The following is a 26,396-nucleotide window of genomic DNA, read 5'->3' on the forward strand; positions in this document are numbered from 1 at the left end:
GAAGATGCCTTTCTTGCTTTTTCTAGGGTGTGATTTTCCTCTTTGTGTTGGCCATTTCCATCTATTTATTATCCTTTGTAGGGCTGAATTTGTAGAAAGGTATTTTGTAAACTTGGTTTTGTCATGGAATATCTTGTTTTCTCCAACTATGGTGATTGAGAGTTTTGATGGGTATAGTAATCTGGGCTGACATTTGTGTTCTGTTAGGGTCTGTATGAGATCTTCCCAGGATCTTCTAGCTTTCATAGTCTCTGGTGAGAAGTCTGTAGTAGTTTTTATAGGTCTGCTTTTATATGTTACTTGACTTTTTCCCTTATTGCTTTTAATATTCTTTCTTTGTTTGTGCATTTGGTGTTTTGACTATTATGTGATGGGAGAATTTTCTTTTCTGGTCCAATCTATTTGGGGTTCTGTAGGCTTCTTGTATGTTCATGGGCATTTCTTTCTTTAGGTTAGGGAAGTTTCCTTCTATAACTTTGTTGAAGATATTTACTGGCCCTTTAAGTTGGGAACCTTCACTCTCTTCTATACCTATTATCCTTAGGTTTGGTCTCCTAATTGTGTCCTGGATTTCCTGGATGTTTTGGGTTAAGAGCTTTTTGCATTTTCTTTAACTGTTGTGTCAATATTTTCTATCATATCTTTCACACCTGAGATTCTCTCTTCTATCTCTTGTATTCTGTTGGTCATGCTTACATCTATGACTCCTGATCTCTTTCCTAGGTTTTCTAACTCTAATGTTGTTTCCCTTGTGATTTCTTTCCTGTTTGTATTTCCACTTTTAGATCCTGGATGGTTTTCTTCAGTTCCTTCACCTGTTTGGTTGTTGTAATTCTTTAAGGGATTTCTGTGTTTCCTCTTTAAGGGCTTATACCTGTTTACCCGTGTTCTCTTGCATTTTTAAAGAGAGTTATTTATGTCCTTCTCAAAGTCCTCTATCATTATCATGAGATGTGATTTTAAATTAGAGTCTTGCTTTTCTGTTGTGTTGGGGTAACCAGAGCTTGCTGTCATGGGAGAACTGGGTTCTAATGATGCCAAGTAGCTTTTGTTTCTGTTGCTTGTGTTTCTGCCCTTGCCTTTCACCATCTGGTTATCTCTGGTGTTAGCTGGTCTTACTCTCTCTGACTGTGGCTAGTTCCTCTTGTCACCAGTTCTCGCTGGAAGGAATTTATGTATGGATTGCTCAGGTACAGGGTTAGCTCTAGGGTGCAGACAGAAACCAGAAGGGTCCTGTCCCCAACTATTCCTTTGTTCCTGTGTCCCGATGACTATGGGAGAGTCCTTCTCGGGCCAGGAATTTGAAGAGAAGTGGTGGTCTTACTTGTGCTTGCATGTGTGTTGGCACCCCTGGGAGACCAGCTCTCTCCTGGCAGTATTTGGGTATGGAGGGAGCCCTGTGGCACAGAATCGGCCCTGGGGACAGAAGGAAACTGGGAGGCTCCTGTCCCAGGCCACTCCTTGGTTCTTGTGTCCTGAGGTTTCCAGGAGGGTCCCTCTGAGCAGCAGTGGTGGTTGTTTTCCCTGCACTAACAGGGTTGTCTGTACTCCTGTGAGGCTAGCTCTCTCCTGGTAGTATTTGGGTATGTAGTGCTGTGGCACAGGATCAGCTCCGGGAAAAATCCTTTTTTGGGGGGGGGGGGCAGGCTCTGGCTTAATTTCTCTCCAAGGCATAAGTGAGGCATCCTTCTCCAGGAGGCAAGAGACAGATGAGAAAGGAAATAAGAAAATGCTTTTGGAAAGGAATCCATTTCCTAAGCATTGCAGTAGGTGAAGCCCTATGTCAGCGGGGTGCTGTGCTTGCCCTTAGGAATACATCTGTGGAGAAACACAGATGTATTCTGTTTCCTGCACTGTCTGCTTCTAGTTTGGGTTCCAAGTCATTGTGAGGGAGGTGGGGGGGGGGGACACCAGTAGGGGTAGTGACCCAGCTGAAGAGGGAGCCCTTGGGGAGTGGGACTGGCTCTTCTTTTGTGAATTTCCCTCTGGCATCCTTCAGTGTGAATAAGGCCTCTGTCCCTTGCTCTGAGTCCCCAGTGGTGTGTCCCTGGATTACATATTTCTTCCTAAGGCTGCTGGAGGACTTGGGTATGTGTGTGTGGAGGAGAAAGCCAAGTCTTTAACCACTAGCCCCTTCCAAGCTGAGGATTGGTCATAACTTGCTTCAGTTCCTGGGGTAGAATTGGATGTTGCCTCCAGAACGGAGAGAAGGTGAGCCCTAACCAGTTGAAATGGGATTCTGGAACTGAGGCTCCTTCGAATCCTTCCAAAGGCAGCAGACTGACTTGACTGCATTGTATTTCAACTATGCCCCTGGTCTGATAGGTCCTGGGGAGATTGTTGTTTCCTTGTGGCTCTCCTGCTCTCCTGGATGTCAGAAAGCAGAGCCTGTCCCTGCCATGGCTCTGTAAGGGTGATGACTGAGCTGTGGTCACACCTGCAGTACTGCCTTGGGTGTGTCCCTGTGTTGATGGTGGTGTTTGTGGCTCATGTCCAAACTGGGAAGAAGGTAGTAATTACAGACAGAGGTGGGGAAGTGCTGGTGTGTGCTTCACCTTTGAGCCTGTCCTTGGAAGGGCACTTGGTTTGGCAAGCCACTCAGTGGCCTGTGCTGATGCTTTCTCTTTTGGAGATAGACCCTCTCATGGAATGCATCCAATTCACATCACATAAGAATGCTTACCACCCCCTCTTCTCCCTCTTCCTTTTCCTCATTCTTCCTCTGCTTCTTCCTCCTTCTCCTCTCTTTTCTTCCTCCTCTTCTTCCTCTTCCACCTCTTCTTCTTTTAGTGCATTTGTGTGTGTGTGTGTGTGTGTGTGTGTGTGTGTGTGTGATGTATGTAGGTATAGGGTATGTGTGCCCCTGTGCACACACTGAGGCTAGAGAAACACACTGGCCTCTCCTATTGTTCTCCACATTATTCCCCTGAGACAGTTTCTCACCAAACTTGAATATAGCCTGGTATCCAGAAAGTCCCAGCAATCCTCCTATCTCTGTGGCCCACAACACTGGACTTACAGGTACTGTTTTCATGTGGGTGCTTGGGATTCGAACTCAGGTCTACTCACCTGCACAGCAAGCACTTTGATGTACTGAGCTATCTTTCCAGTTCCCTCTCATAGCCCCAGTATCTTTAAAAGGCAGAAAAACATGAAATTAGACAGATCTTTGGAAGGTAGGCACATGGACAATTTTTTTTTCTTTTTTAGCTGTTAGTACTTTTTAAAATTGATGACCAGCCAGGGCCTAATTCAATTTCTCTTAAGTGTCTGTGCAGAGTAGTTAGGACTTTTCAAGCAGTTTAATCGTGGGATGCTTGCAGTTTCCCTAGGCACCGAAGCAGTAAATATCAGGCTACCTTCTTTGGGCTCACTCTGTCAAGTAATTTCAATCAAGCTTCAAAAACCTCTACTGAAAGGAATTTGGAAATGCTTCAGGCAGACAATTTTACTTCTTTTGGAATATAATTAATAAGAGGTTAAAATATGAGTCTGGTTTCGTTGAACTTGTTTGAACTAATTTTCAGATAATGTCTCATTGCCAAGAGAAAATTAAATTGTCTCCTCAGTAAAGGAGACAAAAAGTAATTAGGACCATTAAACAAGGCCGCTGGGAAATATAGCTCTTGTCCGTCAGTTAAAACGATACGCACAGGTGTCCGTGAATTATAACTATATAAACTCTACACATTCCCCACATATGCCTTAAAAAATAAACTCTATATTTTCTGTGAGCTCAAGACTCCTGTTCAGAGTCTGATGTTTTTCCTGGCTAAGGCTCTGCTGTTGTGTGTGTATCTGTGCATGTTTGTGTGTATGTGTGCACACATGTGTGCAGGTATGCACTTATGTGTGGAATGTGTGAAGGCCAGAGGAAAATCTCACGTGTTTTTCCTTTGCCTCCTTCCCCTCTTTTCTTCTTCTGAGACAGGGGTTCTCTATGTAGACTCAGCTGTCCTGGAACTCACTCTGTAGACCAGGCTGGCCTTGAACTCAGATTCACTAGTCCTCTGCCTCCAGAGCATGCCAGGCTACCGCTGCCTGCATTCTTGAGTTTCTCACCAGGTTAGAACTTGCCAAGCAGGCTGGGATCCTCTTGTTTCTGGCTGCTTTTGCTATTATTTTTTCGTGGATTGTAAGGTGGATTGGGGTGCTTGCAAGGTAAGTTGTTTACAAACACAGACATCTCCCCAGCACAGGGTAAAGGTCTTTCCTCTATGCTGTCAGAGACGAAACGCCCACAGGAATGCTATTGCTCCTTGAGAGGATTGGTATTCTAGTGGAATTCTTACTAGTGGACACTGAGCATTTTCTAATTATTTTTTCTTATTTAAATCTTATTTCTCATTTAAATAAAACAATAAAATAAAAACATTTTACTTTAGATGTACTTCTTTTAGTTTACGGCCATGAGTGTTTTGCCTGCATGGATACACACGCACCTCATGTACTCCTGATGCCTCCTCACATCAGAAGCAAGTAGTGGATCCCTTGGAACTGGAGCTCTGGATGGCTGTGAATCTCTGTCAGTGCTGGGAACTGAACCCAGGTCCTCTGCTTGAACAACGGGTACTCTTAACCACTGAGCCATCTCTCTAACCTCCTTCTTCTACTTTTTAAATACAACAGATTGACTGCAATTGAGTGCTGTTTTACATAATTATGGCCACTGTGAACACCCACTTTCCAATTTCCCATGATCCCCAAAGGGACTGATGGCCATCCATGGCATGGATTGTGGGTTGTTTGGGAGTCAGAGACTGGGCTTCACAGGCAATCCAGATGATGAATAGGCCCTCAGGGGCTGCAGTGACAGCACTGGCAGAAGAAAGGTCCCAGTGGCTGTAATTGAGCCCACATGTTCCTGGTGGCAGGTGCTCTATGAGCAAGACTGAAAAGGCAGAGCTTTGGGTAGAGGGCCACCTGACTGCTGCGTGAATTGTCTCTTGACTGCCCCCACCTGGAGTATGACTGCCTTGATCCCAGGAACACGGATTTACCTGCTCAATTCCCTAACAGATAACAAAAACCTTGCAGGCTTGTCTAACCCAAATGCTCACGAGCCCTTGCATCCCGGAAAGTGATCCAATACAACCCAGTAAGCTTACTGAAAGCATTTTGAGTTTTTCTATATGACATTTTTGTTTGTTTGTTTTGTTTTTGATACAGAGTTTCTCTGTGTAATCCTGGCTGTCCTGGAACTCACTCTGTAGACCAGGTTGGCCTTGAACTAACAGAGATCTGACTGCCTCTACCCCCCAAGTGCTGGGATTAAAGGTGTGCACCATCACTGCCTGGCTTTCTTCTTCTTCTTCTTCTTCTTCTTCTTCTTCTTCTTCTTCTTCTTCTTCTTCTTCTTCTTCTTCTTCTGCTGCTGCTGCTGCTTCTGCTGCTTCTGCTGCTTCTGCTTCTGTTTCTTCTTCTGCTTCTTCTTCTGCTCCTTCTTCTGCTTCTTCTTCTGCTTCTTCTTCTGCTTCTTCTGCTTCTTCTGCTTCTTCTTCTGCTTCTTCTTCTTCTGCTTCTGCTTCTGCTGCTTCTGCTTCTGCTTCTGCTTCTGCTTCTTTTCTTTGGTAACATGATGGCAAGGTACTCAAGTGTGAACTTTGCCAATGTTGTGCCATGATGTGAAAAGATTTGGATACCCCCGCAAGAGGGCTGGGCAGAGCTGCACATAAGGCCTAATCCCCACAGGCGTGCCTGCCTCTTTAATGCTAGTTTAAGATTAATCAGGTGCATGTGAACCTGAGTGAGGCCACTTTCCTCTTCCTTCTGACCCAAACTGAGGGAATGGAATTGAGCTTGATGCTGCCCAGTACTATGAATCTCTCTATGAGCCCCCAGGGGTTCATGCATAGTCATGCATGTCTTCCTCTTGGTTGTCTGTCCTGGTGTCTTGGGTGTCCTTTGGACATTGGGACTTGAGTGTTCTGGGACATCTAAGCTTCGTGCACCCTCTGTGGAAAAACCTCTCTTAGAATGGCTCTTTCCAGGAGTCTCATGACTGGAGGGGCAATATCATGTTCCTGTCCCGTGAGTGAAGAATTCAAGATCTCTTGTGGGAGAAAAGCATACTAAATTCTGCTTAATCCTGACTTTATCAAACATGTTTGGTCATAGATAAAAGTTGTGCTCTGGTCTACCACTGTTCTGTTTCTGTGACATATGCACATCACATGAGTTCAACCCAGCTTATAGCTTTATCCAAGGATGGGCTCCTTTTTTAAAAAAATTAGTTTTATTAGTATATGTTAATATACATAATAATGATTTCATTATCACATTTCCGGACATGTACATCATGGATTTCTATCCATCTCCCTGTCTCAGCCAGCGCTCTGTTGTGAAGAGCCACCATGACCACGGTAACTCTTATAAAAAAAGTATTAAATTAGGGCTTGCTTACAGTTTCAGAGGTTTAGTTCATTTTTATCATGGTAGAGAACAATAGCTGAGAGTTTTACATCTGGATTTGCAGGCAACAGGAAGAGAAAGACACTGGGGCTAGTTTGGTTCTTTGATACCTCAGAGCCTATCCTAAGTGACATACTTCCTCTAGCAATACCACACCTCGTAAACCTTTGAAATAGTGTATTCCCTGGTTAATGAAGCATTCAGATATATGAGTCTATGGGGTCCATTCAACCACACTCCCCCATCCTTTCTCAACCCTCCCTCCCTCTTACTAACTCCTCTTTCTTCCCAGCTTGCCCCCTTCCTGCTTTCATGCCTATTTTCTTTCTTGCTCACTCTGCCAGTTTCATTAGAGTTTCTTTCTTTTTTTTTTAAATTAGGTATTTTCTTCATTTACCTTTCAAATGCTATAAGCATCTGCCCAGAGGCTACACCACTGAAGAAAACACCCTTCCCACATCCACCTGCTTTATTTTCTCAGCAAATAAGTCCTCAGGGAAGAGCAAGGTCCCCATGATAACCTTACATTTCTATAACAGGCCCAATCCTATGCAGGTAATCATGTATGTCACGAGTCCAAGAGTATAACAGCCATGTCATATATAACAGTATAACAGCATGGCTTCCATGATGGAGAACATCATCACATGGTCCTCCTTCTTCCTTCATCTTTGCATGCTGTTCCTGCCCCTGCAATGTTCCTGAGCCTTGACCGTGGGTGGTGGAGTCCCACATAGGGACAAGAACTCCACCATAACTAATTTATAACCAAATTGGCTATATTATGAATTAGAAGAAATTTGGTCTAACTTGAAAGTTTTAATTAAAAAGACCATGTACTTATTTTGCCAATATGTACAATGTAAAAACACAAGCATATATAAACAATATACACACATAGTCATAAAGAAAAAATTAAAAATAAACCAGATTCTTGTATCATTTGTTAGTTTTGGGTTACACTGTTGATCAGTGTGATGGTTTGTATATGCTGAGCCCAGGGATTGGCACTATTAGAAGATGTGGCCTTGTTGGAGTAGATGTGTCACTGTGGGTTTAGGCTTTAAGACTCTTATTCTAGCTGACTGGAAGCCAGTATTCTACAAGCAGCCTCCAGATGAAGATGTAGAACTCTCAGCTCCTCCTATACAATGCCTGCCTGGACATTGCTATGTTCCTGCCTTGATGACAATAGACTGAACCTCTGAACCTATAAGCCAACCCCAATTAAATGTTGTCCTTTTTAAGACTTGCATTGGTCATGGTGTCTGTTCACAGCAGTAAAACCCTAACTAAGACAGTCTGATTACATTTTAATAACTTTAGTGATTTTTAAATTCAAAATCTGTATTTTTAGAGACAACTTTGATATTAGGTAAAAGACCTTTGATTTCAGCCTAAGTAGATCACTGATGAACAGGCTGAGCAGGCACCAGCATGTTGGGAGCCGCGCCCACATTCGCCGTTACAAGATGGCGCTGACAGCTGTGTTCTAAGTGGTAAACAAATAATCTGCGCATGTGCCGAGGGTGGTTCTCCACTCCATGTGCTCTGCCTTCCCCGTGACGTCAACTCGGCCGATGGGCTGCAGCCAATCAGGGAGTGACACGTCCTAGGCGAAGGATAATTCTCCTTAATAGGGACGGGGTTTCGTTTTCTCTCTCTCTTGCTTCTTACACTCTTGCTCCTGAAGATGTAAGCAATAAAGTTTTGCCGCAGAAGATTCTGGTCTGTGGTGTTCTTCCTGGCCGGGCGTGAGAACGCTATTAAGAATTGGTGCTGAAATCCGGGACGAGAAATTCCGGGACGAGAAAAAATCCGGGAAGAAAAAACCCGGGAGGAAACTCGGGACGGGAGCTTCACCGGCGCAAGGAAGATCCCTCATTCCAGAACCAGAACTGCGGGTCGCGGTAATAAAGGTTCCCGTAAAGCAGACTGTTAAGAAGGATTCAACTGCATGAATTCAGAACTTTTCAGCTGGGGAACGGCGGTAACCCGTAAGTATAGCTTTACGAGGTACGCCTGGCCTTGAACTTTCTAAGGAAATTCAAGACAGTCTATCAGAAGTAAAGTGGAAAATAGCTTTATAAGGTATGTTTGGCCTTGAACTTTCTCTAGTGTTAGAAGCCCTTTTGTTCCTTTTCACATGTTATCAAGTGGTTAAGGCAGGGCGGATTCTGGATGAAGTTCAGGACAATCTATCAGAAGTAAAGCGGGGAGAGAGAATAGGAGCAAAGAAAAAATATGGTTCACAAAATAAGTATACAGGCCTTTCCAAGGGTCTTGAACCTGAGGAAAAGTTTAGGTCAGGTAAGAATACCTGGGGAGAGATTAGAAGGAAGGAGAAGGAAAAAGAAAAGAAAAAAGATCAATTAGAGAAGCCAGTTCTTAGTAGTTCTGAATCAGATGAAAAGGCTATTAGGGCCTGGAAGGCGCTCTCCCGAGCAGGTGAAGCCACTGGACAATAATGACAGAGGCAGGCTCTTGCAGCCTACAAGGTCTTATTGTCCACCCTGGAGTTGTAGATCAGGATTGTAAAGGGGAACTTCAGGTTCTCTGTTCTTGTCCTCAAGTTGTCTTTTCTATATCACAAAGAGACAGAATAGCTCAACTAATAATTTTGCCAAGCCTACATGGCTGTTTTTTCTTCCTCTGATATTCCTAGAGCTGCCAGAGGGATTGGTTCTACTAGAAATGATTCTGATTACTTAATAATGCCTTTAGATTGTTGTCAAATTTTATCTACTCACGTAGGGGTAAACCCTCGTGGCGTCAGGCCATTACAGGTCTGACAAATGGATGTCACGCATATTTCCTCCTTTGAGAGAAATCAATATTTACATGTTTAGAAGAAACCCACTTAAAAATGGGATTGTGGTATATACTGATGGATCAAAAACTGGCATAGGTGCCTATGTGGCTAATGGTAAAGTGGTATCCAAACAATATAATGAAAATTCACCTCAAGTGGTAGAATGTTTAGTGGTTTTAGAAGTTTTAAAAACCTTTTTAGAACCCCTTAATATTGTGTCAGATTCCTGTTATGTGGTTAATGCAGTAAATCTTTTAGAAGTGGCTGGAGTGATTAAGCCTTCCAGTAGAGTTGCCAATATTTTTCAGCAAATACAATTAGTTTTGTTATCTAGAAGATTTCCTGTTTATATTACTCATGTTAGAGCCCATTCAGGCCTACCTGGCCCCATGGCTCTGGGAAATGATTTGGCAGATAAGGCCACTAAAGTGGTGGCTGCTGCCCTATCATCCCCGGTAGAGGCTGCAAGAAATTTTCATAACAATTTTCATGTGACGGCTGAAACATTACGCAGTCATTTCTCCTTGACAAGAAAAGAAGCCCGTGACATTGTTACTCAATGTCAAAGCTGCTGTGAGTTCTTGCCAGTTCCTCATGTGGGAATTAACCCACGCGGTATTCGACCTCTACAGGTCTGGCAAATGGATGTTACACATGTTTCTTCCTTTGGAAAACTTCAATATCTCCATGTGTCCATTGACACATGTTCTGGCATCATGTTTGCCTCTCCGTTAACCGGAGAAAAAGCCTCACATGTGATTCAACATTGCCTTGAGGCATGGAGTGCTTGGGGGAAACCCAAACTCCTTAAGACTGATAATGGACCAGCTTATACATCTCAAAAATTCCAGCAGTTCTGCCGTCAGATGGACGTAACCCACCTGACTGGACTTCCATACAACCCTCAAGGACAGGGTATTGTTGAGCGTGCGCATCGCACCCTCAAAACCTATCTTATAAAACAGAAGAGGGGAATTGAAGAGATTTTACCCCGAGCACCAAGAGTGTCTGTGTCTTTGGCACTCTTTACACTCAATTTTTTAAATATTGATGCTCATGGCCATACTGCGGCTGAACGTCATTGTACAGAGCCAGATAGGCCCAATGAGATGGTTAAATGGAAAAATGTCCTTGATAATAAATGGTATGGCCCGGATCCTATTTTGATAAGATCCAGGGGAGCGGTCTGTGTTTTCCCACAGAATGAAGACAACCCATTTTGGATACCAGAAAGACTCACCCGAAAAATCCAGACTGACCAAGGGAATACTGATGTCCCTCGTCTTGGTGATGTCCAGGGCGTCAATAATAAAGAGAGAGCAGCGTTGGGGGATAATGTCGACATTTCCACTCCCAATGACGGTGATGTATAATGCTCAAGTATTCTCCTGCCTTTTTACCACTAACTAGGAACTGGGTTTAGCCTTGATTCAGACAGCCTTGGCTCTGTCTGGACAGGTCCAGACGACTGACACCATTAACACTTTGTCAGCCTCAGTGACTACAGTCATAGATAAACAGGCCTCAGCTAATGTCAAGATACAGGGAGGTCTCATGCTGGTTAATCAACTCATAGATCTTGTCCAGATACAACTAGATGTATTATGACAAATAACTCAGCAGGGATGTGAACAAAAGTTTCCGGGATTGTGTGTTATTTCCATTCAGTATGTTAAATTTACTAGGGCAGCTAATTTGTCAAAAAGTCTTTTTCAGTATATGTTACAGAATTGGATGGCTGAATTTGAACAGATCCTTCGGGAATTGAGACTTCAGGTCAACTCCACGCGCTTGGACCTGTCCCTGACCAAAGGATTACCCAATTGGATCTCCTCAGCATTTTCTTTCTTTAAAGAATGGGTGGGATTAATATTATTTGGAGATACACTTTGCTGTGGATTAGTGTTGCTTCTTTGATTGGTCTGTAAGCTTAAGGCCCAAACTAGGAGAGACAAGGTGGTTATTGCCCAGGCGCTTGCAGGACTAGAACATGGAGCTTCCCCTGATATATCTATGCTTAGGCAATAGGTCGCTGGCCACTCAGCTCTTACATCTCACGAGGCTAGTCTCATTGCACGGGATAGAGTGAGTGTGCTTCAGCAGCCCGAGAGAGTTGCACGGCTAAGCACTGCAGTAGAAAGGCTCTGCGGCATATATGAGCCTATTCTAGGGAGACATGTCATCTTTCAAGAAGGTTGAGTGTCCAAGTGTCCTTCTCTCCAGGCAAAACGACACGGGAGCAGGTCAGGGTTGCTCTGGGTAAAAGCCTGTGAGCCTAAGAGCTAATCCTGTACATGGCTCCTTTACCTACACACTGGGGATTTGACCTCTATCTCCACTCTCATTAATATGGGTGGCCTATTTGCTCTTATTAAAAGGAAAGGGGGAGATGTTGGGAGCCGCGCCCACATTCGCCGTTACAAGATGGCGCTGACAGCTGTGTTCTAAGTGGTAAACAAATAATCTGCGCATGTGCCGAGGGTGGTTCTCCACTCCATGTGCTCTGCCTTCCCCGTGACGTCAACTCGGCCGATGGGCTGCAGCCAATCAGGGAGTGACACGTCCTAGGCGAAGGATAATTCTCCTTAATAGGGACGGGGTTTCGTTTTCTCTCTCTCTTGCTTCTTACACTCTTGCTCCTGAAGATGTAAGCAATAAAGTTTTGCCGCAGAAGATTCTGGTCTGTGGTGTTCTTCCTGGCCGGGCGTGAGAACGCGTTAATAACACCAGCAGCTTGATTTTTAAAGGACGTTGTTTTCTTTAGTTTAAATTGGACAAGGTAAGAACTTTGGAAAGCTTGTGTTTAATGAGGAGAGCAGGTAGGGAGGAAATGTTCTTCTTTCTCATTTGCTTGGCTGTGAGCCTAACCTTTACTGGCTGAGCCTTCTCTCCAGCCTCATTTTTACCTCTGAATGTTCTGACAGTAAGTCAAAATTTAGCTTAGGAAGGTAAGACACTAGTTATTACTGTCATAGGACTTAATACATGTCACAGTCATTTTCTATTGCTGTGATAAAACACCATTCACAGGGCAACTCATACAGGGAGACATCTCAGTGGGCTATGGTTTCCAAGCCTTAGAGTCCATGAGGGTGGAGAAAAGGCACAGTGGCAGGAACACCTGAGAGCTCATATCTCCTGCAGGCAGGAGGCCAAATGAGATGCTGGAAATGGCTAGAGTCTCCTGAAGATTCAAAGCACACTCCCACTGACACACCTCCTCCAAGGCCCCACTGTCTAATGCTTACCAAACAGTTCCATCAATGGGGTCCAAGTATGAAAACCTAGGAGCCTATGGCTCCATTCTTATTCAAACCACTACAATAATACAGCCATCTGTTATGTATAGGGTGAGGTTGCCTCGATTATGAAAGGTATTTTTTGCTGGTGTTTTATCTGCTATTATCTTTACCATTCAAAGGAAACGGCACATAGAAGTATCCCAACTGATACATAGCAATTTTACATCTTATCAGTTTTTGGTTACTGGTGACTATCAAACAAAAGAAATTAACAATTTTAAAAATAAGCTATTTTTAATTAAAATCTTTGTGGCCAATGTTATCTTTTAAACCCTAATAAAACTTTTATCTTATGACTCCGAATGAACTATATTTTATATAAAAAATAGGATTTTAAGATTAAAAAAAAACATTTAATAGACCCAAAGATACTATTTCAGTAGGTTTTAGGGATGTAATTGAATATCTTAGCATGTAAGTAGGTACTTGTAAAGACTTCTAATAAATACGAACATTACTGTTATTCAGACATGCACACACATGATACATAGGTAAAATTTTGGAAAATTTAGATGTAATTGGAGATGTGACCACAGTCACTAATTCTTTACATTTTGACAAGTTGTGGATTCTTGAAATAGCCTCTATCTGTTGAAAAAATAAATAAAGTGCTTCTTAGATGAAGGGTCAAAGGTACACTTAACCTGTCCTCATTGTCTCTGCATATTTCTCCTTTGAATGTTATGTGTGTGAATGTTTTGCCTGCACATAGGTATGTGTACCATGCACATGCCTGATGCCTGTGGAGGTTTGGAGGAGAGTTCTGGATTCTCTGAACTGGAGTTACAGATAGCATGAGCTACCATCTGGGTGCCGGGATTTGAACCCAGGTCTTCTTCAGGAGCAGCGAGTGCTCTTAACCACTATACCATCTCTCCAGGCTCCCAATCTCCCCATTTCCATTTGTTTCTTGCTTCTTTTGACCCCAGGCAGCCTAACACTGGAGTGAGCATTATCCTCCATATGGGTGGGTGCCTGGCCCAGAGACTGCCTGCACGGATCTCTAGGGAGAATTACAATCCTCCACGAGCAACTCCTCTAGTCTGGCTTCTAGATCAAAGCAAATACCAAATTCTCAGCCTCTCTAAGATGACAAGCCTGTCTCCATTCACTGGGATGATGCACTGAGCATACTAGGGGCTTCTCATTGCTGCTTCCTGATATATATATATATATATGTATATATATATATATATATATTTAAAGTTATATTCAATCTGTAGAAGTCCAAACTTCTCCAGCCTGCAGGGGTGCCATTTCCCTGTCTGAGCTTGCTCTAGCTTCCCACCCTGTCTGCCACGTCTCCCGCAGCCTGGCAGCTATGGATAAGATGCTCTTTCAGGGAGGGAAAACAGAATCTGCTCCAGCTGCACAAACCTCCTTTTATTGAGAGTCTTGCCAAAGGCCTGTGTATGAAAGTTTCACGGTACCCTTTTTCCCTCAGTGATTAAATGTGATCATGTTATTTCGGTATGTTAGCATAATGTTTATGTGCTATAGCTGTTTGTTATCTGTGTCCATAACATTCTGTGTCTCGTCCATGCAAATTTGTTTTATGTATCATAAGGCCTGTGACCACAGTTGATTTTATTGAATGTTAGATGCCTGATTTTAAAATCTGTGCATTTGTATGGACATACATATAGATGCAGATAGAATATATACATGTAGTTTAAGTTATAAAAATAAGGACTACTGCTTATGTCCTGAACTCTGATACACCACCTTGGCTGGAGCCTGGGGCTAAGTCCTTGCAGTGGTGATGGGTGTAACTAAATATCCCCCTGGCTGTGATCTTTAGCACTTGGGCATCCTTAGGAGCCATTGAGTAAGCCACATGCACAGGTCTAAAGCCACTGCCCTCTCAACACATAGCAAAATCTTTGTACAACTATCCCAAAGTTTTCTAAAACAAGCAATTCACACCCATCATCTCCTTTGTGTGTGCATGTGTACCCATGCAGGTAGAGGCCAGCGGACAACTTCTGGTGTGATTCTTCAGGAGCATTCTTTTCCTAAGATGAAAAGATGGACCATCCAGAGACTGCCCCACCCAGGGGTCCATCCCATAATCTGCCACCAAACGCAGACACTATTGCATACATCAGCAAGATTTTGCTGAAAGGACCCTGATATAGCTGTCTCCTGTGAGGCTTTGCCAGTGCCTGGCAAATACAGAAGTGGATGCTCACAGTCATCTATAGGATGGAACACAGGGCCCACAATGGAGGAGCTAGAGAAAGTATCCAAGAGCTGAAAGGGTCTGCAACCCTATAGGTGGAACAACAATATGAACTAACCAGTACCCCCCGGAGCTCGTGTCTCTAGCTGCATATGTATCAGAAGATGGCCTAGTCGGTCATCATTGGGAAGAGAGGCCCCTTGGTCTTGCAAACTTTATATGCCCCAGTACAGGGGAACACCAGGGCCAAGAAGTGAGAGTGGGTGGGTAGGAGAGCAGGGCGGGGGGAGGGTATAGGGGACTTTCGGGATAGCATTTAAAATGTAAATGAAGAAAACATCTAATAATAATAATAAAAAAGACAGGATCTGCCACGCCAGAATCTCATTAAATGAGCTAAGCTGGCCAGCAAGCCCTAGCCGCCCGCCTCTGCCTTCCCAGGACTGGGATTACAAGTTTGTGTTACAATGTCTGGCTTTTTCATGTGGGTTCTGGGGATCAAATGCAGACCATGGGCTTTCAAGGCAAACACTCACCAATGGTTTGAGTTACATTTCTATCTCTGTGACAAGGCACTGAGATGAAGGCAACTTATAAAAGAAGACACCTGATTTGGGGATCGCAACTCTAGAGGATTAGAGTCTGTGTCCAAATGACAGGGGCCATAGCAGCAGGCAGGTAGGCATGGAGAGGGGAAGGGGCAGGGAGAGAAGGGGCAGGGAAGGAGGGAAGGGGGAGGGGGAGATGAGGGAGAGGGAGAAGAAGGGGAGGAATGAGAGGAGAAGGACAGGGCGAGGGGGAGAGGAGAGGAGGGAGACAGAGTGGGGAGAGGGGTAGGGAGAGAGAAAGTGAGAGAGAGAAGTAACTAGGAATGTTGTAGGCTTTTGAAACCTCAAAACTCACCCCCAGTGACACACACACTTTCTCCAACAATGCCACACCTCCTAATCCTTCCTAAACTGACCAAGCACATAAAGACATGAGCCTATGGAAGCCATTCTTGTTCAAACTGCCACAGGAACCGAGCCATTTCCTAGCCCCGTTGTTTTCTTAAGTATTCCCTACACCCTCAGCCCACCGCTAAATCAGAGAGAGTATGGTATTCCAGCAAATCAAGCCAATAGAAGCTATATTTATTAGCGAATAGTGACCTTATAGTTTCTATTATGAAGTTGGTGATTTAGGGAAATGAACGAAGCATAAGGAAGGGGTAAGGGGACAGAGGGCAGAGATGGAACTACAAGATTGCTGGATACTTCCTGTGTCATTGTAGAAGGTAAGGAATGACAAAGACAGAACTCATAGTCAGTCTGATGGTGAACTACTCACACAAATGGAATGACCTGCAGGAGACCATTTACCATGTGAAGAGTGCCAACCGTTGTCTACTATAGAATAGCTGTGTCTTTTGATCTCAGTTCTTTTTTTTTTTTTTTTTTTTCTAAATAAGCCAATTGTCTCATGATTTATGAATGGGTATATACCTTTAGGTTTTAATTTCTTTTTTTTCTCGGAAATTTTGCATTGAGGATAGGGTATGTGGAATGAGCTTCGGCAGATGGTGAATTTGCCCTTTGAGCAGGTAAGAGGTGATAATTTGCTGAAAGGTCTTTTCTCAAAAGTACCGTGACTCAGAAAGTGTAGCTCCAGACAAGAGGAGACACACGCTCCTCCCGTGTGAAGCTGGGCCTTCTACCTGCTCACACACAATACATAGAGCCTGTGACTAGAGAACCAGAAAAGCACGGAGCGGTGCCACTTAAAGAGAGATGACTCTGTAGACGCAGAAGTGTGACAGGAAAGGACAGATTGTTTATAATCGTGGGCCCGGTTGGTACACAAGGACGTATTTGATTGGTGATTTTCTTCACACTTAAAGTCTTCAACAGAGACAGGTGAGGAAGTACTCAGGAAGCGTTTGGCGCTAGAAGGCAAAAGGGGAGAAAGGGTGCGTTCAGGAAAACGCCTTAGCATGTGTGCAGAGCGGCTGTCCAGGAAGAGAGGGTCAGCTTTTCCCATCTGGGCACATGTGAGTTAAAGTACACAAGTGGGTGGATGTTGGTGTCTCAGGATGAAGAAAGAACTGGGGTATAAAGGGAGTGTTGTGGACCACACCCCTAAATCTGGCCTGGGTAGTGGGGGAGAAAAAGCACCTGAGGTTTGGGGTATTGTTAAGCTGGACATCGTGAGTCCAGTCAGAACCTTTAAAATTTGTTTGTGAAATTAAAAATACTCCAGTTGAGATCCCCTCGCCCTAGATTCAAGCTTGTGCCAAGTCCACAGAAAGAAATGAGCACAGCCTGGGTTGGGATTCCCTTCAGGCTGGATGAACTTCTGAGCTGACGTTGATCCGTGGGGGGAGTGCACTCATAAAGCTTGTGGGACTCGTGGGGAAGGGACACTTCTGGGAGCAGGAAACCCAAACCTCTTGAGAGAAAACAGGGCATCTCAGAAGTAAAGAGAAAGTCTGGGGATGTATCGCAGTTGGTGGATTGCTTTCCTAACATGAACAAAATTGAGCAAGCACTAGGTTTAGTTCCCAGCACCAACCACATAAACCTGGTATGGTGGCAGTGGCACAGGCCTGTAATTTCACCACCTGGGAGATGGAGGAGGCAGGAGGGTCGAAGTTCAAGGTCATCCTAGGCTACAAGGTGAGTTGGAGACCTGCCTAGGCTCCATGATACCCTGTAAACATAAGTGAAGTTTGGAGGGGCCATTCTTTTATCTCATAAATTCACTATGGTTTCTTAATCTTTGAGGGGAAAATGAGAGATCTTTCTTTTCTTTTCCTCCTGAGACAGGGTCTCACTATGTAGTTCTGGTTATTCTGAGTCTCTTTATGCAGACCAGGCTGGCCTCAAACTCACAGCGTTGTGCCTGCCTCTGTCTCCAAGTGCTGGGATTAAAGGTGTGCACTGCTACAGCCAGCTCGATGAGAGGTCTTGTATCTAAATGGTTTGATAGAACCCAAACATCAGAGCTCAGGCTGGCCTTGAACTCTCAGAAACTTAGCCTGCCTTGGGCTTCCCGAGTGCTGGGTTCACAAGCTCAATTATTCCAGGGGATGTGTTGATTTCTAACTTTATTTGCTTTTACCTCACCTCAGGAAATGGAGTTTAATAACATAAAACCAAGAAAAGCAACAAGGAGCCTTCTCATTAGTGTGCGATTTTTAGCTGCTCCCTTTCCACCAAGGAATAAATCCAGCCTGAGATGATTCTCGTTCTCTTTCCCCAGTGTGACATAACCATAACAACATCCTCGAAGCCTCTCTCTGGCTCTCTCGCCTCTCTGTTTCTTTCTCTTTTTCTAGCTTCAAACTTATTAGATAAAAGACACAGTAGAAAAACACACCAACAAGCAATTATTTTTGGAGATAATTTCATTGTGTAGCCCTGGCTGTCCTGGAGCTTGCTATGTAGACCAGACTGGCCTCGAACTCACAGAAATCTGTTGCCTCTGACTCCCAACTTCTGGGAATAAAGTCATCCATTATACCTGGTTACCACAGGTAATTTTAAAATGTGAAACAAGGAGGATCTTAGATACCATAATAGTGATGCTGAGGCCTACACATTGATAGATGAATGGGCGGCAGTCCATCACTCTGAGGGTACTGTAGTAATGAAATGTCGGATGGAGAGGTGTGTGCGTGCAGGTGTATGTGTGAGTGCATCTGTATTGGAACCAAATGTTCCCCTGTCTCAGGCGTGTTCAATTTTCTTTCCTGATTAAATTCTAATGAACTGAAAATTAAGTGGATGCTCAAATTTCAAATCTTTCTTCCAGTTTTGACTTTGGGATTATGGTTCTATAACTTTCAGGACTATAAATATTTTACCAGCTTCAGCAGAGATATGAACCCAGTAGGTTTTGAAATCATGCTTGTCACTGGGAATTTGGTATTCATGAGATGAAGTGATACAGCCAGCAGCATTAGCATAAGATAATGCCATTCTTCTTTTGCCTCCATAAAATCATACAAGACACTGTTGGATACATAGGGAATTAAGTAGAAAGAATGTGATTGCTATCTTTCCCCCATTTCTTTTTTGTTTCTTTCTTTCCTTGTCTTTCTTCCTCTTCCTTTCTTTTCTTTCTTTCTTTCTTTCTTTCTTTCTTTCTTTCTTTCTTTCTTTCTTTCTCTTTCTTTCTTTCTTTCCTTTCTTTCCTTTCTTTCTTTCTTTCTTTCTTTCTTTCTTTCTTTCTTTCTTTCTTTCTCTCTCTCTCTCAAACAAAAGCAACTTAAAAAAAAAAAGAAAGGGTTTAGTCACTCTGATGGGCAAATGGAGGCAGCAGGAGTTTGGAGCAGCTGGTCACATCACTCACAGCTCACCAGTGGTGAGTTTGTGTGCTCACCACTCTCTGATGCTCAGAAACTTCTCTGATGCGGTCTGAGGGCTGCACTAATCTATGGGGACATGGGATCAACATTTGGAGGGCAGTTTAACACTATTTACAGTTAGCAGAACGAGAGAAATAGCTTAGGGCCCGTGAGCTCCCCAGAGATAGGTTCTTAGCCAAATTTGCAGTACCAGGTATGCTTCCTCCTGTGTAATGAATGGGTCCTAAAGCCAATAAGAATGTTGTTGGTCATCCTTTGTAACACGTGTGCCACTGTTGTACCACCATCCACACTGGTGATTATTGTAGCTCACAGGGTTCACAGCCAAGAAAGAAGGTTGCTGACCCCTCTGCCTCTCCTCAGCCTGCATAGCAAAACCATGAAGGGTAGCCAGCAGGAAGAAATCTCCCTCATTAATAATTGTTGGGGGTTTGAGTTGTGCTTACTGGGAACTACAGGCTCCTGCCAACACTTGGTTTTTAGACTGATCAATAAAGAGCCAACGGCCAATGGCTGGGCCGGGGGAATAGAGGTGGGACTTTGAGGGTTCCTGAGAGGAAATGCAGGACAGGGGAAGGGGACATTTGCCATGACAGGGAACCAGAAAGTTCAGACTTAAGGTCTGTAAGAATCATGTAAGAATCAGGGTAAGTGGCCCCAGGGATCATGCCCTTGACTGGGTCTGGGGTAGCAGAGGTGAAATATAGACTTAGCAAGTATTAACTCTGGAATATTGGAGGGGAGTGTGTTAGCCATGTGGAGGTTCAGGGGTGGTCCAACTATTGAGCTAGTTAAGGCATATCAGAATTAAGCAGGTGTGTGTGTGTGTTCACATGTGTGCGTCTTTCATTCGAGAATCCAGAGAACTCTGGTGGGTGGCTAGAAGTGTGATCACATTCCAGGAGCTCAGATTAACAATTTACTGCTACAGATACTGACTTGATTATTATTTTTTTGATGTTCTGTGACCGATGTGTGTGGTCTCATCAACAATGCGGTATTGCTATTAAATTCTGCGGTGCTACCCATGCTCGCTCAATTTTAAAATCTGTTATACACTTTACCTTCTTACTGGCATGACTTAACACCTTAGTATTTTATTTCTTGCTCCCACAATGCCTGTTCCATAGAAGCGAGGCATCAGACCAGTTTGAAAGACTCCCTGTTATTCCCAAATATAAACTCCCTAGTACAGTGATCCAAGTCTGCTGACAGGCAGACGGTGGGTGGAGGCATTTGGGTACATAGCACCCTTTCCTTCATTAGCTGTAGAGTTCAGTCACATAGCACACAATCACAAAGGTTTTCAGGCTCCTTCATTATGTGCTTAACGATGAAGGCATGGGATTTGATAAAAGCTTGCCAGCACCCACTGTAGTATTGCTTCGAATGGGGATGGGTCAAGTGAAGAAAAGTACATGGCTTTCTCATAGGCAAGGTACCTTGGCTGTTATGGGCTGGAGTTTTGCTCATGCTCGTATTTAGAGAGAGCATCTATCCTCTCTCTCTCTCTCTCTTTCTCTCTCTCTCTGCTGAATGAGATAAGTTACCTTTCTCAGTGTGTTGTGCATGTGGCACTTTCTTCTTCTGGTCATAACAGGATGCCATCTTGGAACTGGTCCCAGTAGCCAGGTTGACTAGGACAGATGAAGATAACAGCAGCTAGGCCTATGGTAGTGTTGATGCAGTCATTTCTGCTCTGGTTACTGAAGTAAAGGGAACTCAGGACTGTATTTGAGATTCTGGTCATTGTTCCTCCCTCTCGCCCTCCCCACCTGCAAGTGTCTTGAGAGATGCTAGACTATATGAGCAGTAGAAGGTTTATTAAGACCAAGATTCGGTGATGTACTTCCATGAGGCCACTATCCGTAACAGGGTAGGGCTTTGCAGTGATAGCACTATCTGGAGTTACCTACACATCTAAAAATAACCCTTCACCCATGATCTATAAGAAAGCCCAACAAATTCATTGCTCTCACAAAGATCTTTGGTCTGTTGTTGGTGACCATCTGAGGATGTTAAGCAGTACCTTTGTCTTCCCTAGAAAAGTTAATACAACACTGAGCAAAGCTCAAATTCCTAAGTTTTATGAACTGAGCTGTATGAAGTAAGTGGTGAAGAATATGTCTAGATAGTACATCAGTCCCATGATGCAACTGTGAGTTTAACTTATCAACACCTGGCTGGCCCACCAAATGAGACCTGACTCTCGATGGGGATGGAAGTAGCAAAGTAGGAGTCAGAGCCAGAGCCACAGTTGGAGCCAGGGCCACAGGCAGAGCAGCTGAAGGCGACAGGAACACCAGTGGGACAGGAGCACCAGTGGGAAGACAAGCAGAGCAGCCAGGGGCGCAGGTCAGATTCCAAAGGACCCTGGCAGCAGAGTCTAGGAGGCGAAACCAGAGCAGCCTTCGGCCACCTCGGCGGTGGCACTCACAGGACCAGTTCTCATGCTCTGACTCGGGTGAGGAGCAGGCACAGGGCTCCTGGCCTGGAAGGGTCACAGACACTCTTGGTCATCAGCGCCTGGCTCGGACTCCCTAAGACGCTTCCGGAGTCCCGGGGCAGCTGCCATGGCCCTGAGCCAGCAGCACAGCCTGCAGGAACGACTGGGGCTTCATGAGGAGCACAAGCAGCAAGAAGAGCTGCTCAAGGCCTTGTAGACACCCGAGGAGAAGGGTGCAGGAAGACTGGCCAAGAAGGAAGCTAAGGAGCGCAAGAAGCGCCAGAAGATGGGCCGGGGTGAGGAGTACATGGGCTACAGCAACACCGACAACCCCTTTGGAGACAACAACCTGCTGGGCACCTTCATCTGGAAGAAGGACTCGGAGAAGAAAGACATCAGCCACCTGGGAGAAAAGGAGCTGAAGGAGCACAACAAGAGGATCCGGGAGAAGAACTGGCTGGAGCTGCAAAAGGTCAAACGGCTGCGGCTAGAGTGGGAACTGGAGAAAGCCCTGTGGGATCAGGACCTGGAGTCACTGCAGCGGGAGAAGGAGGCAGAACACTTTCAGGCCTGGGAGGAGCCTGAAAGTGTTCTGGCAGGAGGACAGCTTCCACTTGCAGCAGGCCAATCTTCGCTCCAAGATCCGAATCCAAGATGGGCGGGTGAAGCCCAACGACCTGCTGGCCAACTACATCAGTGCAGAGGAGGACTTTGAGCTGCCAACGAAGATGACATCTCAAGGACATCCAGGTGTCCATGGAACTGGAGCCGGGCAAGAACGTGGACTTCTGGCGGGGCATGACGACCATCACAGAGGATGAACTCGCTGAGTTCCGCAAGCTGGAGGCCTCTGGCAAGGGCCCATGAGAGCGCCGTGAGGTGGTCAACGCCTCGGTCAGCTCCGATGTGCAGTCAGTGTTCAAGGGAAAGACTTACAACCAGCTGCGGGTCCTCTTCCAGGCCATCGAGGGTAAGGTCCGTGCTGGCGGCCCCAACCTCGACATGGGCTACTGGGAGAGTCTGCTGCAGCAGTTGCCTGCACACATGGCCGGGGCCAGGCTCCGTGAGCGCCACCAAGATGCTCTTAGACAGAAGCTGTTCCAACTGAAGCAGGAACAGGGTGTGGAGAGCGAGCCTCTCTTTCCCATCCTCAAGCCAGAAGAGCTCACGGCCACCCACAGCCCTGAACTTGAGGCGTGGCCTCCTATCCGGGGGACTTCAGTGGACACAGTGGAACCCGAGGGGGCCATAGTACCAGGGGAGGCAGATGGGGAGGCAGTGCTGCTGGAGGAGGACCTGATCCCGCAGAGTCTGGCGGACTACGAGCTAGGCTGCTGTAGCCCCCGGCTGCTCACAGCACATGGGCTGCCCGTGGACTCGCACGTGCTGGAGCCGCACGAGGCCCTGCAGCGCCTGCAGCTGTCTCGCCAGCAGCTTCGGGCTCTGGGTGATGCGAGGGAGCGCTGAGGACATCTTCTGGCGCGCGAGGGAGGGTATGGAGCAGGACAAGGTGCAGTTCAGCCTGGAGATGCTTCTGGGCGGCAGCGCCTACCTGCCGACAAGTACCGGCCTCACAAGCCGCGCTTCTTCAACCGCGTGCACACGGGCTTCGAGTGGGACAAATACAACCAGACGACTCGGACAACCCTCTGCCCAAGATCGTGCAGGGCTAAAAATTCAACATCTTCTATCTGGACCTCATCCGTATGCGCGCCAGGAGTACTTCCTGGAGGCCTGCCCGGACAACCGGGACTTTGCGGTCCTGCGCTTCCACGCTGGCCCACCCTATGAGGACATCGCCTTCAAGATCGTCAGGCACGAGTGGGACTACTCACACCGCCATAACTTCTGCTGCCAGTTCACCAACGGAATCCAGCGCTTTCACTTCAAGCGCTATGGCTACCGCCGGTGAGGCCTATAAACTGCCCGCCCCTGAACAGCTCTAAGGCCAGAGGACCAGGAGGCCTCCTTCAGAAGCCTCTGGGAATCTGTGTGCTGAAGACTGCTGACTGCACAGAGGCGAGGGCGGGTGAAAAATGAGGCTAAAGCCTGGGATTGGGCAGTGGGAAAAGAGGGAGGCCTGGGATTGGGCAGTGGGAAAAAGAGGGCGGCCTGATAGTTTTAGAGGCTGGATAAAGAGAGACTCAGGTGTCAGGAGCCATAATGGGACAAGCTAGCAGGCGACCATCCTGAAGTGGCCTGCCTTGGATTATTATATAATCTGTGACACGTGAACCCTCATTAAGCAAGGCTGTGAGGGACTCATTTTAGGAAAGATTCCTGCTACTAATATGCTTTTCTCATTATTATTAAACATAAATAACAATCACTAAGTAGGAGCACACCCCTTTGGAGCAGATCTCTGCAGATCCACGAAGATGTACTATCTTGTAGTGATGCTATATAGACAAATAGATGACTTAGTGATGATCTTATTAGAATTCCTAAAATCATAGCTGTGATTATTAAGCTCTTTTATTAATAGGACTGCTATTAGATCTTTTTCTGATAGTCAAAGCTGCAATGAGAACTCTGTCAGTCTCCCAAGTGTCACCAGTTAATTGCTCTTAGATGGTAACTAGACTTTCTCATACTCAGAGCACATTCCAAGAGGTTATAAAACAATTAACTAGGCCGGGCAATGGTGGTGCACGCCTGTAATCCCAGCACTTGGGAGGCAGAGGCAGGCGGATTTCTGAGTTCGAGGCCAGCCTGGTCTACAGAGTGAGTTCCAGGACTGCACAGAGAAACCCAGTCTCAAAGAAAAAAAAAATTAACCAAAGGTCGTTAAAAGGGAACTAACGATTTATTATAGGTGTTGGGACAGAAGATAAAGTATCAACTGGGTTTACCTATACAAAACTTCACTAATAACTTCGTTATGGTTTTAAACCTTCAGTGACCCTGTGGAGCTGAGACAGGTGATGGATGCCAGATAATTACTCTTAATGGATATGCATGGAAACATTCACTGTTGTAAACTTCTATTTCAATGTATGATTTGATTTTTTGTGTGAACTTGTGATTTTGTAACATGTGTCCATGTATTCTGAAAGATGTATAAGTACTGAGGACAAGGAGGTGAGTGAGCTAAGATCAACAGAGGAGACTTTTTTGCCTTTCCTCACTTAGACTAGAATCTTTTCCCTTTTCCCACTTAGAGAATTTTTCCTTTTCCCCACACAGGATTTTTTGCTTTTTCTTCTTTCTTTTTGCTTTCATGGGGAACTTTTTACAACTTAGTAATAAACTCTATAATCACTTCTCTAAGTGTCTTCTCTTCCTGAGACTTCTAACTAGCAGGCTGAAAGTTAGAGCCCAGCAGTTCCTGCTGAGATAGAACAAAGGCTATTTACTTAATCCTTTGTGGCTTGAAGAAGTGGCACTAGGTGCCAGAAACTGCAGTTTCTGGCCTCAGAGGATCACAGAAAGCATTTCAGCTACAACAGCTTAGTAACTTGGGCTTAGATAAGTAAATGTTTTATTATACAGCAACCCTAAATATCTCCACAAAGACCTACCCTCCAACTAAGCTCTTCCCCTGCCGCTGCCTCAATAAGAACCCATGAGAAGGAATATCCCATGCTGGGGTGGCCCCCAGCACTCAAGGATAGAGAGGAAGATGGAGACGTGTAGACAAGATGGAACCTATAGGAGAGGAAGAGGAATCAGAACCGTGTGGTCCAGGGAGCCATACGAAGTGGGCATTTCTTTGAAGATTAAATCATATGTAGGGTGGGTTAGCCCCATCTAGTCATGAAGCTTGTGTTGATATCATTTGTGTTTGCAGTCTGTGTGTAGGGTGTTTTGAGGGTTGAGAATTTACTGTAATAAATCTGACCAATAAATTACACACACACACACACACACACACACACACACACACACACACACACACACACAAACCAAACCAAAAAACCAAAAAACAAACAAACAAAAAAACCCCAAACTTACCAACACCTACAAAACTTCGTGGCCAGAGTATATTCTTACTTCTCTATAGCACTAAGTCTTGGGTCAGGGTTTTTGATGAAAATCAGTCTTTGGATCCTTCTGTGGTTTACAAGAGCTTCTTCATAAGGAAGTCTTTGCACATCTCACATTTCCTAGATATACAAGTTGGGCTTCCTCATGAGTGGTTTCATTCAGCTGTACTATCCCTGGGAGCACACAGTTGGGGTCAGTATCTCCAATTTTTAGAATTAAATTAGTTCCCTTATATATTAGTTAGGGTTTTACTGCTGTGAACAGACACCATGACCAAGGCAACTCTTATAAGGCCAACAGTTAATTGGAGCTGGCTTACAGGTTCAGAGGTTCAATCCATTATCCTGGCAGCATCCAGGCAGGCATGGTGCAGGAGGAGCTGAGAGTTCTACATCTTCATCTGAAGGCTGCTAGGAGAGGACTGTCTTTTCCATATTGGGTGGAGCTTTAAAGCTCACCCTTACAGTGACACACTTCCTCCAACAAGGCCACACCTCCTAATACTGCCACTCCCTGGGTCAAGCATATTCAAACCAACACACCTTATGTGTTTATTTTTGTTATTTGTCAAAGCCTAACAAGATGGCTGTTCTCCATTGCCAAAATCATGTTGGAACACCCACTTTAAGTGGTAAATAAATCCTAAAAAACACATTTACAATTCCACTTAAGCAATAAATAAACCCAAAGTTTCAGGACATTTTTGCAAGAAAGACAATAGAAATTTAAGTTTCTTAGCCTATATATTTTCTGTTCATCTTGGTAGGCCAGCTTAATGGCAAAAGCTGATAATAATATGGTAGATGTCAGAAACATTTGAAGCCACAGATGTGCAAATACACTTCTTCAAGAAAATATATATTCTTAAGCTGGCAAGATGGATCATTCATTAAAATGTTTACTGCACA

General features: G+C 44.9%; 1 pseudogene; it reads left to right on the plus strand.

The window, feature by feature from the left end:
* Positions 1 to 23,413, plus strand: part of Gm19430 — a 50,704-nt pseudogene extending 27,291 nt beyond the window's left edge.
* The last annotated feature ends 2,983 nt before the right edge of the window (positions 23,414 to 26,396 follow it).

The sequence above is a fragment of the Mus musculus genome, chromosome 1, assembly GCF_000001635.26.
Source record: "Mus musculus strain C57BL/6J chromosome 1, GRCm38.p6 C57BL/6J".
Taxonomy (NCBI): domain Eukaryota; kingdom Metazoa; phylum Chordata; class Mammalia; order Rodentia; family Muridae; genus Mus; species Mus musculus.